The sequence below is a fragment of the Mytilus galloprovincialis genome, chromosome 4, assembly GCF_965363235.1.
Source record: "Mytilus galloprovincialis chromosome 4, xbMytGall1.hap1.1, whole genome shotgun sequence".
NCBI classification, from domain to species: Eukaryota; Metazoa; Mollusca; class Bivalvia; order Mytilida; family Mytilidae; genus Mytilus; species Mytilus galloprovincialis.
Genome location: NC_134841.1, coordinates 75,173,939 through 75,192,546, shown reverse-complemented (window position 1 = coordinate 75,192,546; position 18,608 = coordinate 75,173,939).

Here is an 18,608-nt window from a genome sequence, read left to right as displayed (position 1 = left end):
TGTTAATACAATGTATTGCTATTCAAAAGACAATCTTTCTGAATTTTTCATTCGATTCAATTAAAATTGTTGAAAATAACCACTTTTCCGCGATAGAAATGACATTACAAATAGAAAAAAAAACCATACCCCTCCCCCTTTTCCATAAACTAAGTGGTACAATAAATTACTTACAATGTATCTTGTATTTGTCATGTATCGTTATCGGATGGTAACAATACATTCGTGTCTTGCTTCATGCAGTTACAGTAATATTTTTTATTGTGTATGGATAATATTTTTTAAAAGGTTTATATCCAGATTAATTAGTGAGTTTTATTTCACTTTCTAAATGAGCCGTAGGGCGTATTAAAACCTGAACACCTTAGAAAGGAATATCCCACATAAGTGTTGTCGGTAAAATAGGATACCAAATTTTGCAAATCTTTATAAAAAATAATATTTTTTTGACGGTATATAAGTCAGATAATGCATATTTTAATGTTTTTCTTGTCGTAGAACACACCTCGGGATGTCAGGATTGCTCAAAGAAAGACCTCCCTACGGTCGGTCTTTCATTTGATCAATCCTGACACCCCTCGGTGTGTTCTACGACAAGAAAAACCTTAAAATATGCATTATCTATAACATAAACTGTAACTTTTACAATAATCTACGACTGGAAAATTTCTCACAAATAGACAATTTACGTATACAGTACTATCAAAAGGTGAACAGTTTAAATATATACTATGTCAGTATCCGAGAAAAACTGCTAGATACGTATTGTAAGCTTTCAGTAAGAGAAACAACTTTTATACGAACATTTTCGATAAAATTTATTTCTTTATCGCCTATCCGACAGTACAGTTTTGTTTTCATGAATCGTCAACTGGTTAAATGTTCGAATCTTCTCCACGTCTGGAATTGAATGAAGATCTACTACTTGCAGGAGATACTAGTATACCGCAACCTTATTTCATAAAGCAGCTGAAAATTCGTCTGATTGGTCGATACTGTGGAGCTTTCCAAGACAATTTTAGACAGCTAATTAGGTGGGTTAAAATCTGAACAAATACAAGAACAAGATTGCTTTAAGATAAAAATTATGGAAGACGTCACTCTAAAATTTAAGAATGAAGGAAACAGAATTCAATTCACCTTAAACGAGAAGTTATTAGAAACTGTTATCAATTTTTCTAAATTCATCTCTACCTCTAATACACAAGCTTATAGATTAGTTCTTGATATAAAAAAATAAGCTAAAAAAACCAACAAGAAAATTCGCATAGCTGATTCTTCTTCGCCGGTTGGGAAACCGTTAAGGAATACGAAGCCAATGCCGTGGCTACAGATTCTGAAGATGAGATAAAGATACGACAAGCCAAGACCAGAGCAATCCGTACCTCGTCAACAACCTGCAGAATCATATGGCATCCCTGCTGATGCTCAGCATTATCAACGTACTCAGAACCATTCTAAATTGTTACGCGCTGGAACTCACATCATTTGGGGACCACTCTTAGAGTTGTGATTTGAAAATAAACATGGCCATTATTTGCCATTCAGAATACATTCCTGTTGTCAAAAACTATCCATAGGCTACCGTTTATGGAATGATCACCGAAAAGAATAACCGTGTTCAAAGAAATTGTTTCTTTTAATATTCCAATAAACTTATCATAGATGCCAGGATTGAAATTTTGTATTTGCGGCAGACGCGCGATTCATATACAAAAGACACATCGGTGTCGCTCGAGTACAAAAGGGTTAAAAAAGCCAAATACGGTATGAATGTGAAGAAAATTTAAGACCGAAAACTCCTAAAAGTTGTGCCAAATATACCTAATGTTATCTATTCCTGAGAAAGAAAAGCCTTAGTATTTAAAAAATTTAGAGTTTTGTGAACAGAGCAAAAAATAGAGCATAATATTATCTTGAATTTGAGGTTGTTGTGTTAGCGTTTCAATCCCACACATAGTTTTAATCACAGCAGGTGGATCGATAATTGATTTGAGTCCGGCCTAATTGTCATTGATTGACTGAAAAGTGTTGACAGTTCTTCGATCGATTATAAAATCCGAACGTATTTTTGAATCAGTATGAAAAAACCTATGACTGGATGCCAGTAACGTTGGTCAAACCAGAATTAGCTTCTTGACAATTATTTAGAAATTAAAATAATAACCAAACAATTGCTTTAAAGGAAATTCTATTTCAGACGTTTTATTTTGGTTGAAATCAACAAATAAACTCATCATGTCAACACAGAAGTGCTAACTACTGAGTTGGTGATACCTTCGGGGAATAAAAACTCCACCAGCAGTGGCATCGACCAAGTGGTTGTAAATAAACTCATCATAGATACCAGAATAAAATTTTGTATTTGCGCAAGACGCGTGTTTCGTCTACAAAAGACTCATCGGTGCCGCACGAATAAAAAAAGGAATTAAAATGACCAAACAAAGTACGAAGTTCCAGATCATTGATGACCAAAAGTTCTTTAGTTGTGCCAAATACAGTTAAGGTAATTTATAACTGAGGTAGAAAAGCCTAAGTATTTAAAAAAATCAGTGTTTTGTAAACAGTTAATTTGTAAGACCATAGTAATGATAATGCATGTCAACAGAGAAGTGCTCACTATTGGGCTGGTGATACCCTCATTTTGTTTTTGTTTTTTTGTTGGACTTGATGCTGTTTTATTAACTAATATTGTTTGTCAGAATTTTTGTTTTAATTTCTAGGAAAAAGAAACAATTTGCTGTTCCTAAAAAGTGTTAAGAAAACCGAAGCAGCTTTATGAATTTGAAGCTGAATTACTGTAGATATAAGTCGTATGTAAAATTTGAAAAATGAAATAAAATTCATGAAAGGGTGGTGCTAAGATAAAAGAGAACGAATGACTATTTTAACGTTTCAGTTAACTCAAATACTTAAGAAATAATTCATGGGGGCTTGAATATATCGTGATTTTACCACGGGTTGGCCCTTTATGACAAATATTTTACCCCTGAGCGATAGCGAGGGGTAAAATATCGGCATAAAGGGACAACCCGTTGGAAAATCTAGATATATTCAAGCCCCCATGAATTATTTCGATTCTGATAGGACACATACGGCAATTCTTTTGGATCGAAGCGCTCTAGGTGTAGGCAAATATTTGCCGTTCCCATAAATAAACGCACTAATAAACTAGCGTAAAAGAACGGAGCAAACTGCATTAGTGACATGCTTAAACTATTTAAAATAATGTATTTAGACAGTTTTGGATGAATTTGAATGATAATTTATTTATATGTCTTATATGATGTACAATAAAGGGCCATATTTTAGCATCATTTGTGTATGTTTCCTTGTGATGATTTTCGGATTCACAAGCGTGTATTTTCCCGTAAAATGCTTACATTCTAACGTCATTGTTCTATGACGTCGGGTATCTCATTCATAAAAAAGCATATGACGTGGGAGTACAATCGGAACAGCACTGGCAATATATTCATATTTTACCACGGGTGTGTACTCAAAGCGTTTGAAGGATGTCATGTTAGAATTTTATATCGAACAGATCACTCAGTAAGTCAGGACTGTAAACCGTTTCCAAGGAAGCCTTGTAAAAATAGAATTAACATAAATGATAGTATAGTCTGTATTAGTTTAACTTCTATGATTCAAGGAACTCCATACATTAGGTTTATACATTTGTCATAGTATGCGCTCTTTTAAACGACAAGTGTGATGTGGCCAGCTGATGACACCTTTAGAAATTAAATTCCAACAGTAAACATTCATTATTAAGTAATTGTGCACCTCTTCCTGACTATATTACATTCTAAATCATTTTTTACGATTCAATTTGGTACTTCAACCTTTTCAATGAATACAAAATACCTTTATAAAGGAATGATAATGACTATTTTGTAAAGCTGAACTATTCTAAATGATAATCACATGTACTTTATAAAGATAAGATATCCCTATTACTCTGTCCGTTCGCTCACAGACAGTGGTCAGCAATCACTGAATTAATCTACAAATTAATATTAGTAGTCACCACAGGCTAATCTGTAATCAGACAAGATGATATTACACCGGGATTTAAAGTTTAATTCACAAATGGTGTTAGATTCAATAATGAAGTTCCATGAAAATGAAGATATTCGAACGCGCCCTTGCCATAACCACGGTAGGCCAGAGCTCCTCGAAAAACAAAAGAATATTTGATATTATACGTAGCAATTCTTAAATTTCTGATTTCATGTGATTTCATTAGACATTTTCCCTTGTGTTGAGTGCAAATTGAGGTGCATATTGAAGTTATTTATCGTAAAAACAGTGTAGTTTTGCTGATTGTTGTTATACAATATCATACAATATGGCGGAGGGAGGGACAATTCCAAAAACCCACACTAAAACGTATGCTGAAATAGCCTCTTCTGAAGATACATCTTCAAAAGATCAGTCAGTAAGTGACGTAAAACCAATTTTCATAATGGAAGATGATTTATTTGGCTCTAGTAAGCCCACAAGAGATCAATATCTCACGCATGTCGAACTATATAAAGCAGTTGAATGTCTTGTAGACCCCAGTCACTTAAAAGGCTTACAAAGAGTGAAGGGGATGTGGAGGTTATACTTTGATAATCATGAGGACAGGGAAAAAATGCTTACTAATGGTATTGTCATTCGAAAGAAGCTGATTCAAACTTACGCCAGAAATCCTATGGTAGCTAATAATGAAAATCCATCAAACATTTGGGTGAGAGTAAAAAATATACCCTGCTCAGCGGATGATGGACAAATCCAAAGAGCATTAGAAGAGAAGAACTGTATTGTACACAAAATAAATAGGGAGAGGTTAAGAGTTGATGGGCGTCTAACAAACTGTCAGACCGGTGATCGCTTTGCTATTTGTGATCCTATCCCCACACCATTACCAAAAACTCTTCTTATTGGCAAATATAGAGCTATAGTTCTCCACAAGGGCCAAGAAGACACTCAGAAAGCAGTCAAATGCAACAAATGTCTGCAAGAGGGGCATAAGCTTTTTGAGTGTCCAAATGACTGGGTATGCAGAACTTGTGGAGGCAGTGGACATAAATCAAATTACTGCACTACTTGTCCGAATGACTGGTTGTGTCAAACTTGTGGCAAATCCGGCCATACAGCCCAATACTGTAATGCTGAAACTGTCTCCTCCAGTGAAGACAGCCAATCAGACTCCGATTCTGATTCTGACAACAAATCTAGTCATCAGCCTGATCAGGAAAACAGAAATTATACTAAACACCAATCACCAGATCTGTCGAATTCTAAAAACAGATTTACATTCAACAAACAAATACATGTTGCAAGTGAAACAGCAGAGAAACAAGACAATAACAATCAAAACAATCAATCAAAAGAAAATCCGAAAGCTTCTGATACATATTCTACAGACGAAAAGAGGCAGGTTAGAAAAGCTAAACGACAAAAAACCAAAAAAGACAAACAACACCGTTCTTCTGGTGATCAGCAAAGAATGAATCACTTCTTAAAGGAAGCTTTTCGGACACCTTCTCAAAAACCCAATGATGAGAAAAGAACACGAAATAAACAAAATGCAACCACCCCTACCGATGAGCTGCATGCAAGAGAGGAACCTGTGAAAAAAACTAAATCCTAATTTCCTCTAGAAAAAAATATAAAAAAAAAAACAAAAAAAAAAAAACATTTTCTATAAAATATGTTTTTAATTTTATTCAAATTGTATATATATTTTTGTTTACTTTTTCATGTAACTATAGACTGTGTCTATAATGTTAACATAAACATAATTTGTGAGTGTGATGTCTATATAACAGATAGAATACATTCAAAGAAGAAAAAATTAAATACAAGTACATGTAAAGAGTTATTTAAAAATATGGTAGATATTTCAAATACAGATAAAAGTCTATATGAAGACTGTTTAGAATGTAAAAGCAATCTTTTGAATAAAGAGACAAAAACTCTATCAGAAACAAACACTGTTTATAAGTCGCTTGAAACTGGTACGGCATTCATGAACTGTAAAAGCATCAGCATCACTTTAAAAGATTTTGTTGAAATGTCCAATATAATTCACTTATATGGATCTCAGTTCGGCAGTAAACTAATTCAATTTTATAGTTCTAAGTTTGGGATTAATATACTGTCAAGGTCCATTCTTCTAGTATGTCTATTTATAAATTTCCATAAATGGTTAAAATCGATATCAGTTATATGTAGAATATCAATTTCACAAAATAATGATGTATCCACACTATATTGTAATGTAAATCCTGTATATGATGTTTCAAATATAAATACTCCTAGAATTATTCATTTGTTTACATTCCATATCATGCACATGTTGACTGTAAAAATAATTCAGGTAGTCGTTAACTCATACAAGGTCAACACATTAATCTTTGATGTTGAATCTGAAAAAAATAAGAAAATTTGTTACAAGGTAGAAGGTAGCATATTATATATAAATACCGTAAGTGTCAATTTTAACATCAAAATAATTACACTTCAAAACTATCTAAATCCGGTACATTTCAATTACCTATTAAGAGAGATTTTCGGAAAGTCAGTAATGAAACTAAAAATAGATTTAACCTTTCACAATGCTATATATAGATCTATAAATAACCTGGTGTTTATCTTGGTCATGATCAAGCTCGATAAACAAAACTTCTGTTGGCATTTAAATGTTTTTTTTTAGAACTGTTTTCTATAACAACAAATACAACTAACTACTATGAACATTAAAAATCTTCATATTTGTTCATTAAATTGTCAAGGGTTAGCAAAGAAAGATAAACGCTTTAGACTATACACATGGTTTAAACAACAAAAGTGTGACATTTTAATGGCACAAGAAACCCATTTTTCAAAAGATATTATAACGAAAATTAATAATGAATTTCATGGAAAACACCATCACAGTTTAGGCAAAACAAATTCGAGAGGTGTTTCTTTCTTTATACGCAAAACACTCGATTTTAAAATAATAAATGAATTTTGTGACAATGAAGGGAGAATAATTTTAATTAATTTGGAAATAGAATATAAGATATTTACTTTATTAAACTTGTATGCACCAAATGAAGTCCACGCAAGGAACACATTCTTTAAAAAAGTACAAGGTTTAATTGAAGAGCACAGTCTTGGTGCATTAATTGTAGGAGGAGATATGAACGACCGTCTATCTAGTTTAGATACAAAAAATCAAAATCTTCATAAAAAGTTTAAAAAACCAGTAAATAATCTTAAACAGGTAATTAAAACAAATAAACTGATAGACATTTGGAGGCTATTAAATAAAACCAAAAAACAATATACATGGAAAAGAAAAAATTCTACAAATGAGGCAAGTAGAATTGACTTTTTTATAATAAGTTCACAAGTACGCACGCTGACAGTATCAGCTGACATCAGACCAGCTCACATTTCAAGTACAGACCACCAAGCTATTTCTTTAAAAGTAGATATTTATTCAAGTAATCGAGGAAAGGGTTACTTTAAAATGAATAATAGTATATTAGCTGACTTTCAATATCAAGAAATAATAAATAAATTGATTGATAAGTATGAGAATAAATTTAATAATGAAAATCTTCTTACTCAGTGGGACTTGTTCAAAATTGAAATCAGAGACACTACAATTAAATACTGTAAATCGAAAGCCAAAGAAAGAAAAAATAAAATCAATGTTTTGGAAAGCGAAATTAAAACTTTAAACGATAGGTTAGATACATTACCCACAGACACAAATAATAATCTTTTAAATGAAATTAAACAATTACAAAATGAACTAGACCAAATATATTCATTAAAAGCAAAAGGGGCTCAAATTAGGTCAAGAATCAAATGGGTTGAGGAAGGTGAAAAAAATACAAAATTCTTTTTATCTTTAGAAAAACACAGGCAATCAAAAAAATCTATTAATAAGTTATTGTCCCAAAATGGGGAGGTAACTGTAGATCAAAGTGAAATTCTTGATATGAGTAAAGAGTACTACAAAGTCCTATACAAAAGCTCTAACCCTGATACTGAAATCTTAAAATCATATATTGAAGGAACAAAGATAAATCATTCTTTGACATCTTCTGAAAGTAAACAAGTAGATGGTAAATTAACACTAGAAGAGTTAACATCCTCTATTTTTAAAATGAAACTAAATAAAACACCTGGGAAAGACGGTTTAACTGTAGAGTTTTACAGACAATTTTGGTCAAAACTAAAGAACATAGTTTTGAAAGTCTCTAATACTTGTTATGATAAAGAATCTTTATCTAATACCCAAAAGATTGGGATTATATCATTAATTTATAGAAAAATGACCCTTTGTCCCTGGATAACTACCGTCCAATAACTTTATTAAATATAGATGTGAAATTAATAACATATACTTTAGCACAAAGACTTAAGAAAATCTTACCATTAATAATCCATAGAGACCAAAATGGATACATAAAAAATCGCTATATAGGATTCAATGTGCGTCAAATTCAGGACATCATAGATTATTCTGAAAATTTTAATATTGAAGGAGCTATACTATTTATCGACTTTTCTAAAGCATTTGATTCACTGGAGTGGGATTTTATGCTGGAATCATTAAAGAAATTTGGGTTTAATGAATCATTTCAGAAGTGGGTTAAAACCCTATATTATGACATAAAAGGATGTATCTTAAATAACGGATGGATTTCAGAAACCTTTAATATTGAGCGCGGAATTCGACAAGGGTGTCCTTTAAGCGCTTTATTGTTTGTTTTATCAGTTGAATTACTTGCTTGCAGAATAAGAGACTCTAATGATATAAAAGGAATACAAATCAAAATTGATAAAAAAACTCATAGTCTAAAAATTTCACAATTAGCAGATGACACAACTCTTTTTCTAAAATCTAAAAATGAAATAAAGCATGCACTTAATATTATTGAAACCTTTGGATCGCTCTCAGGACTCAAACTCAATAGAAACAAAACAGAAGGTATATGGCTAGGTAAACTTAAACACTGCAAAGACAAATTTGAAAATATCAATTGGAAACATAACGTAAAAAGTCTTGGTATTTATTTTGGCTCTGATAAGAAAGAATGTCAAAAACTTAATACAGAAAAACAGTTGGAAAAATCAGAAAGAATAATTAATGATTGGAAAAAAAGGAAAATTAGCATGATTGGTAAAATCACTATCATCAAAACACTTGTCATACCTAATATAACATATATTGCATCACTAATAAATCTGTGCAAAGAAACTATATCTAAGTTTAAGAAGATGATATATAATTTTTTATGGGAGGGTGGTAGTGAGAAAGTTAAACGCTCAGTGCTAAGAAAAAATTATTTAGAAGGGGGGTTAAAAATGACAGATATAGATTCTTACATTGAGGCAATGAAAATAAATTGGGTAAAAAGACTTACAGATGAAACTTGGGCAAACTGGAAAATTATTCCAACCTATTATTTCAGTGAGTTTGGGGGTAAAAACCTTATATTTAAAATGAATCTGGGTTCTCATAAATCATTAGAAAACATAAAAAACCTGCCTACTTTTTACTTAGAAATCTTAAAATGCTGGATTAAAAATGGTGGCGGAAAGACAAATAAACCTGAAACCTATTTAGATATCAGGAAACAAGTTATATGGGGAAATCAATATATTAAGAATCAAGGCAAAAGTTTGTACTTTAAACATTGGATAGAAGAAGATATAATTTTTATAAACGATATAATTGACGATAAAGGAGAAATTTCAAAAAAAATCTTAGACAAACTTAAAAGGAAACAAAATTGGATAGCAGAAACATGTATTTTACGTAAAGCCATACCCAAATCTTGGAAAGAAAAATTAAAGAGTAAAACATCTTTAAATACTAAAATTCATTTTTCAACATGATAAAAAGATGAATAGCCATGGATTGTATTACAATCTGGACAAAATTTCATTCAAAGAAATATATAATCATTTTTTCTTTGAATGTAAATGGGTAAAAAATTATTGGTCAATAATTTATGACATATTTATGTATTTCAATATAGACCAACATGTCTTCTGTCTTAAAAATCTTGTGCTTGGATATAAAATTGAAGATATTGAATATAATCCACTTAATCATGTCATAACAATGATTTGTTTTGTGATTTATAAATGTTTTTATTTATCAGAAAAGAGAACTAAATTTGTGAACATGTTGTCAGTTCTAAAAAATGAGATTGAAACACAAATGTTATATCATCCAGAAAATCTATTTTTGAAAAAATTTCAGAGGAAAATATCCAAACTTTGATTATATCTATTTTTTAGGAGAATTAGATCTAATATAAATACTTCAGTCAGTATTTAAATAACAAAGAATCAATCAATCAATAATTTACAAATCAATCAAGATCAGGGGTCAATAGCTCCTTCTTTGATCTCTTCAATATATTTCATTATTACTTACCAGAAATATTTGATTATTATAAGTTTAGAAATTTACACATTTGATAAGTCACTTGATGACTGCAATAAATTACTCACCACTTCATGAAATTATTCGTCTAGCCATGAGGTCGACCATGCTTGATCATTCTTGATCATTCTACTTTCGGTTAAACTAGTTTTATACAATCAAAACAAATGACTGACAAAAATCCGTCTTTTTGGGTTTTTTTTATTATAATTTCTTTCTTATATGATTGTTTATATATAGGATCACTGTTTGAATAATATGTATGTATTGTGTGCTCGTATGAATACTTTGTAATATGCAACTAACAAAAGATATAAATATAAAGTATATTTTGCTAATCAAATCCCCTGGTTTTATTAGCAATTAACAACACAGGGAGGAACCTTAGCGTCATTGTTGTAGCGCTAAGGGACATTGTTCACAACCAGGAATGAAATAAAATATTTAAAGTTGAAAAAAAAAAGAAAATGAACATTATGAACAATTAAATAGTTTCAAGGAAGATGAGGACTTGAGAACCTTAGACGTAGATACTTTAAAACTTAGATTAGAGAAGAGTCTCGGGATTCAAATAGATGTTTTAGTTAAAATGTTAAACAGGGATTTGTACATGCCGGATTTTGTGAAAATTACACACATTTGAATAATGATTGCAAATGAGGAAGGTGTTGATGAGTTGGAACCTCCGAAGAAGAAGAAAAAGAAGAGAAGTGAAAAACCAAATGTACCTTCGGTAAGCTTGTAATATAGTTTCGTCAATACGTTGTCACCATCGCCAGTTTGTCTTAAAGTTGTCAGAAGCGTGAGTCGCTTTCATTTTGTTTTTGGTATCAGGTAGACAGAACCTGACCAGGTGTATCTGTGAATCTTTCGATTCAAAAATGCAGAGAGCCTTTTAAATTAAATAAATGAGTTTCAAATATTTTTGGTTTAAAATCCACAGTGGGTGCTTATAGAACAGGAACTGTGGTATTTATGTACTTTTGTTCATTTATGAACAAATGGTCAAAATTTCTAAAATAGATAAACAATTCCATAGACTTAATGTAGCATTTCGGTTAGAAATGTATAGTGATTTGTGTGTTGTTTTAAAGAAAGTTCACAGTTGGTAGAAACTGTGTGTTTTAGAAATCTTTGTTCTACGGACAAATGGTCAAAATTTTTAAGTTGCTGACGACGTGTTCGTTGCTTCAAGTGTATAATACGGAATTATACAGTGGTAAATAATGTGGTTTAGGCACTTTTGTTCAAGTTGAACAAATGGTCAAAAATGTTAGGTATGGTGACAACGTTTTGGGTATATGTTTAGTAAGTTATTTGTAAATAATGGTGATGTTGATCAAAGTAAAAGTTTGTGTATACTACATTCTATTTTAAAATAGTAACTGAATGCACTATTTAACAGAGCGTTTTGGGAAAAATGCAAGTTTTGGCATTGATTACAAAGGATAAATTATTAAGTTAGGTGTGATAATTTTGAAAGAATCAATTGTGATATTTAAAGGACACAAAATATATACGGCGAGACTTTAATAAAATATTAAATCTGAATTTAAACTTACAATAAATGTTTATCAATTCAAAAATGAGTTAAATGAAATAATTTATGAGAAAATTAATTTGTTTCAACATTGTATATTTTCCGAATTTTATTTGTATATATTCCTAAGTTCTATATAATTATTATATTGGCTAATTTAAACATAAAATTGTTTAGAAGTTAAGATCGCGTAATTCTTCATTACAGAATAATTTCTACATTTTTTAGAAGTTATATATGATCGAGTGATGCTTCATTGCAGAATAAAGAAAATAATGTTTATGATATAAATTTAATAATACAGATAAAATAGGTTAAGTTCACAATAGTTTATAATTTTTCGGTCTACATGTGCCGATTCGCTTTTAAAGAATAAGGATACGATAAACGATAGGATCTCGGAATTGGAATCTCTTCTACAAAGTACAAAATATTCAAAGCAAAAAGATAGTTTACGTGAAAGTCTTGTGAGTTTTCTGTTCAACCTAGACCCAAATAGGACATTAGATGATGCTTTACCATCGGATATTCGTAGGTTTCTCGTGGTAAAAGATGCAAGTGGTAAAACGCAAATTCATATAAAACAATGTGAAAATAAGGGGGAAAATGGAAAGTTTTCATGTGGATGTCCGTGTAGACTTTCTGCTAGTTCGGTTGATAGTCTAATTGGTCAACTTCGTGCAAATTTTAGGGCTTATGGTAGAGGGGGTGATTGGAACGAAGTTTTAAAACTTGGCAATCCAGCCGGTGCACCGATGATTAAAAGATATTTGTCCGCTGTCAGATTAGAACAATCGTTAAGTGCGACATCTCCGAAAAGAGCAATACCTCTGTTTTTTAATAAACTTTTACTTTTGTCACGGTACATTTCATATAAGTTATCAAATAAGAGATTAACAACTTTTCAGCAATACATTTTAATGCGTGACATAGTTTTCCTAAAAGTGATTGCCTTCACTGGCGATCGCGCAGGAGATCTTGGTTCAGTTCTTACAGATCAAATTAAATGGCTTCCAAATAATGAAGGGATTCTTTTGCATCTTGTAACCGGGAAAACTATAGATATTCGAGAACCGCGAATAGTTTTTGTATTCCCGTCGAGTAATGTGGAAATATGTCCCTACTATGAAATGGAAAATTATGTAAAATTTTGTAAAAAACATGATATTGCATTATCGGGTGGATATTTTTTCCGTCCTTTAGCAGCGTCTCAGAATGAGATTCTAGATGCACCATTTACATCACCAGCCGCTAATGCGAGGTTAAAATTGTATTTAAAGGATCTTGATTTGTGGGAAGGCAAAAGTCCCCATAGTGCTAGAAGTGGGTGTGCTTTAACATTAGCTTAGTTAGGAATTAGTATTGAAATTATCAAGTCACATGTAGGCTAGAAATCGGATGACATGCTAAAACATTACATTGCCCCAAATGTCTTATGTGCTAAAATAAAGTCATTATCAAACACGAATGAGGTTATTCCAGCTAAGGTGTTTGCGAAAATTGAACAAATTCAAAATCTTAAGAAAATTGTTGACTGATTAAATAATTTTATCAACTTACAGAACCAAGAGCTGTTGTTAGAGATAAAGACCCTGAAAAAAAGTTTGAATGTTGATGTTGTCGCCCAAGCCTTAAGGGAGGCCAAAGAGTACGCGGCCCGTTCTTCAGAAATTAACGTCGATACCATGCAACTTAAGCTCATGCATTTGGACGAAGTAGCTCGAAGGGTAAATGACAGCAATAGAGAATTGTATGCCATGGTATTACAAAGATTTTTGTGCCATAAGAATCACGAGAAAATTGGTTTTCTGGTCACCTCTTTGCTGTCTTCTCCCGCTGAAACAAAGATATTTGAAAAGGAGCAAAAGTTCTTAAAGGTTCACGGGTGTATCAAAGAAAAAGTTTCGGACGAAAGCCCCAAAAATGTATCAAATCAAAAATCAGAGAATGACCTCCAGCAGTTTGTTAGTATTATGCAAGCAGCACAATCCTTTTTCCAACCTGCAATCCCGACTCAGAGTCCTCCGCCAATCAAAAATGTTAATTACAGGAGGCCAGCTGCTACTAGAAAGATACCTCAAAACTTCTCTGGTTGTTTTAAGTGTGGAGATGTATCTCATTATAGAGTAGATTGCCCAAGAAAATAACAGTGTTATAACTTTTGTAAGTTTCAGATGAACAATACCTTGTAGAGCCACGCGTATGGGAATTCTCTGACTCCTTCAAACCGCACGAAGTTGTGAAGCGGTGTAGTATGCAGTATGTAAATAGGAATAAGGAAACGGTTAAATATGATGATGTGGTGTTTAATCCTGAAGGACATGTTTTAGACTTCGATCTAGATAAAGCAATTATTTTTCCTGACCCATGTAATTTTATTGCTGGCAGTATTCATAATAATAAACATGTTTGGGATGAAATAATTGAGGAAAGTAATAGTGAAGTGTTAAATTGGGTTCATAATTATGTTGATATCCATGACTTTATGCAACCATTTAAAGGCATGTTTTGGGGTGTACAATATGATGACGCTTACCCACGATCCCGACAGTTCAACAATGCAGCAAATTGTCAAGAACTTATCGATTTTCTTAATGACGAAATAACGTCTCGCTTACAATCTGGTGCTTTTACATTATTGGGAAAAGTTGGAGATGTGCAACCGCCGTATATTGTATCACCAATTACTATAGAACCTTCCAAGCCTCGATTGTGTATTAACTTGATGTACCTAAACTCGTTTATGAAAGATACACCTTTCAATCTGGATACTTTGGTTGATGTTCCAAACACTGTTCGAAAGGGCTCATTTTTGACAAAGTTAGATGATAAATCTGGTTACGACAATGTATTTGTTACTGAATCATCAAGACATTTACTAGGTTTTGAATGGGGAGGGTACTTTTTCTGCTGTAATACCCTCCCATTTGGATGGAAAAATTCAGCTTTTATATACCATACATTAAATTTACAGGGCATTTCATTCCTTCGACGCAAGTCTATTTCATGTTTATTATACATTGATGACCGATTAATTGAAGAATTTCATGGTTATCTTCCTAATGATCTAGATAACCCTATAATGAGGTCACATATTGCATTAAGATATGCTGTCAGACTTTTTATAAGTTTGGTGTATTTTTTTTAATATAGATAAATCTAGTTTCCTGCCGAAGCAGTCTTTAACATTTTTAGGTATGATTATTGATACTGTTTGTATGTCATTTTTTCATCACAGAGCAGAGGAAATATAAATTCGCAATGTTGAGGGAAAACATTTTAAGCTGTTATTCATTTCCAATTGCATTGATTCAAAAATTTACTGGTATGTGTATATCGATGTCTTTAGCAATCCCAGGGGCAAAACTTTACACTTCGGTATGCAATAGTGCTATTTCTAAAGCTGTAAAAAACTCAACGACAATTAAAATTGATTCAAATCTTAGGGAGGAAGTTAGCCATTGGAAGTTTTTAGATAATTGGATAGAACCGCTCCCTTGGATTACAGAAAGACATCATGTTTTGTCTATTTTTTCTGATGCATCTGATTTTAAATGGGGGGTATCATTTTTAAGCAATGGCAAGTCCCAAACATTTTCAGATTACTGGAGTGATGAAATAAAGGGTTCGAACAATATGATAAAGGAAGCACTGGCCTTGAAGAACGCTATTATATCTTTAGGTGAAAAGTTAAGAAATTCAAGAATAAAGGCAAGAGTAGATAACAAAGCCCTTGTTTTTGCTTGGAATAATCAATATGGTAAAAACGACGAGTTGAACAAAATTTTGAAAGATATTTTTCAATTGACCTTTAATTTTAACAGTAACCTATCTGTGTCTTATGTTCATACATCTGAAAATCCGGCCGATGAACCCTCAAGAAATTTGTCAAAATCAGATGCATCAATTTCTAAGCGAACCTGGTGGTACTTGCAATATTTATTTGGCCCACACACACTTGATATGTTTTCAATTGATAGTAACACAATGTTAGATTACGTTGGTAAATCATTACCTCATTTTACACCTTTTCCTACACCTTTTTCATCTGGGGTGGATGCGTTCGTTCAGAAATACGAATTAGGAGAAAGATATTACGCATTTCCCCCTTTTTGTTTGATTCCCACTGTAGTAAATTTTATTCTACAAGAAAGACTTAGCTGTACTTTGGTTTTTCCAGATTTTAAACCAGTTCAACCTTGGTTTCCTGTAGTTTTAGCACAAGCGAATCAAGTAGTTCCTATTGGTTTTAAAGGGGATACTGGAGTTTTGCTTTATCCCTCCAAAAAGGGATTTCTTTCTGACAAGAAGGGATTTCAATGGAATTTGCTTGCTGCTAGATTTTCATTCGAGAGAGTTCATGAAAATATTGAACATAATTTAGTACCTCCAAAAAACTTTGTTCCGGTTTTAATTATAGGTGATTCGATGATTAAATTTTTGAGCAATACATATAAAAATGTTAATGTTATTTCCATAAGTGGAGGAAAATTGTTAGATTGTTACTTTTCTTTAGTAGAATTTTTAAAACATTCAAGAAGTTTTATAGTGATTTTCCATTGTGGAACGAATGATGTAAACAAATCTGCAAAACCGGAAACAGTCCAACTTGCAAATGCGGTAAGAGATTTAAATAACATTTTTCAACTCATACCCGAGCTGCAGAAGGTTAAACAGTTTGCATTTATTTTTTCTGGTTGAGTGTATACAAAAAATGAAGTTATTAATTTGAGAATTAATAAATTGAATAATATTTTGAAAGAAGGGTAAACATTTGTATATAGATCAATCAAATATTTCATCATCCGATTTGAGTGATGTTGTACATTTCAATGAGTCAGGACAATTACTTTTCGTTAGAAATCTAGGTGGTTTTTTGTAACTTTACTTATTTTTATATTGTTGAAAAGCATGTGTAATTCAATATGGTTTTATAAGAAGTTTTTAATTTTGTTTTCGTTTAGATATATTAGTTTAGTAGTTTGTTTTGTCTGAATATTCCTGAATTCATTTTCCTGAATTTGTACAGGGAATTTTATGAAAAAATGGTGGGTTGAACCTGGTTTTGTGGCATGCCAAACCTCCCGCTTTAATGACAGTGTTAATCATAACATTAAAATGACAACATTACACGACAGGGTTACAAAAAATAAACAGATAAATGGAAGAAAATATAGGACAGAGAAACAAACGAATAATAGCCATCAAAAGGTAACAGGTTAAAAAATATTTTTATACGCCAGACGTGCGCTACGTTCACACAAAACTATGCTCAGATGTAAAAAGTTTGAAAGCCATAACAACTACAAAGTTGAAGATCGCCGAGGACCAAGAGTTCCAAAAAGTTGTGAGGCCAGGGTTATTCGCCTGGGACAAAAACATCATTATTATCAAGAATAATACATATTTTGCAAACAGTAAATTTTAAAGAATGACTATATAATATATATACATGATTAAACTGAAGTGGTGACTAGCTATAGAATAAAAACGAATACATTACAAAATCACAGCCCTGTTAGCCATAGTAAATGCAACGCCCAAAGTGACTTCACATTTAAATTTCTAAAACGTGTTCCGAAAGTTAAGAAAGAATTTGGATGAAATTCAAGATTAGATTTGTATGACTTATCGAACTTATATTAATTACAGTGAAAATTATAATACTAATTAATATTTAATTGTAGTAGTAATTAGATAATTAATTGTATTATCTAGCTTTGTGGGTGTTTCTTTTGATCAAACTGCAAACCAAATATATAGTGTAAATTTCGTTGATCCAAAATTAAATCTATAGTAGTTATGCCCAACAACAACACAATAATACAACAGAAAAAAATACGATTTACAACTACAAACGTTAAGAGATTTGGACAAAATCCGATGACAACAACAAACACAACATCAAAACACAACAAATTAATTTGGGATGGAAAAGTACCGTGCCACGTCTTACAGCAAAAAAATTCACACTCAGCAAAACTGTCACATTCGGGAATAAGTCACGTTCGGTAATAAAAAGATCAGACGACGTAATGACAAACCACAATCTAACACGTGGTAAAAATGTCCATAGTTAGTTTGGACAAAGATACATCGTATGGATCAACCAATTCGTGATGGTGTCCGTAAAATTTACTGTTCAATGAGATTGTGGCGTCGATCTTTCAACTGAGCATGGGGAATAGTAGTGTAAAGGGTCGAAAAATCAAAAGTCTTTATGTTGCTGCAAAATTGCAAAGATTGTGATCGAAGATTAAAATATATGTTTCTATATACTTTTTTCTCTCAGATAAGTGACATATTTTGCAACTTCATGTTTATTAAAGGTGACTTCTGGTGTCATTTCCATACATTTCATAGACTGTCATTCTTCGGTTTCCATTTAAACAATAAGTGTTTTGTTGGTAATCGGAATTGTAAAAGTTTCTATCTATATATTTTTAACTTATTATCTTCTAAATAATGAAACATGAAAACATATAGTTGGTTAAAACTAAGGTTCTCATTAATTTGTAAAATACTCGTTCATTTGCTAACACCAATTAATGGTTGAGTTTTATCTTTAGAAATTGACTTTTATAATATATTTGTTGAATAGATTGAAGCCTCAATGTA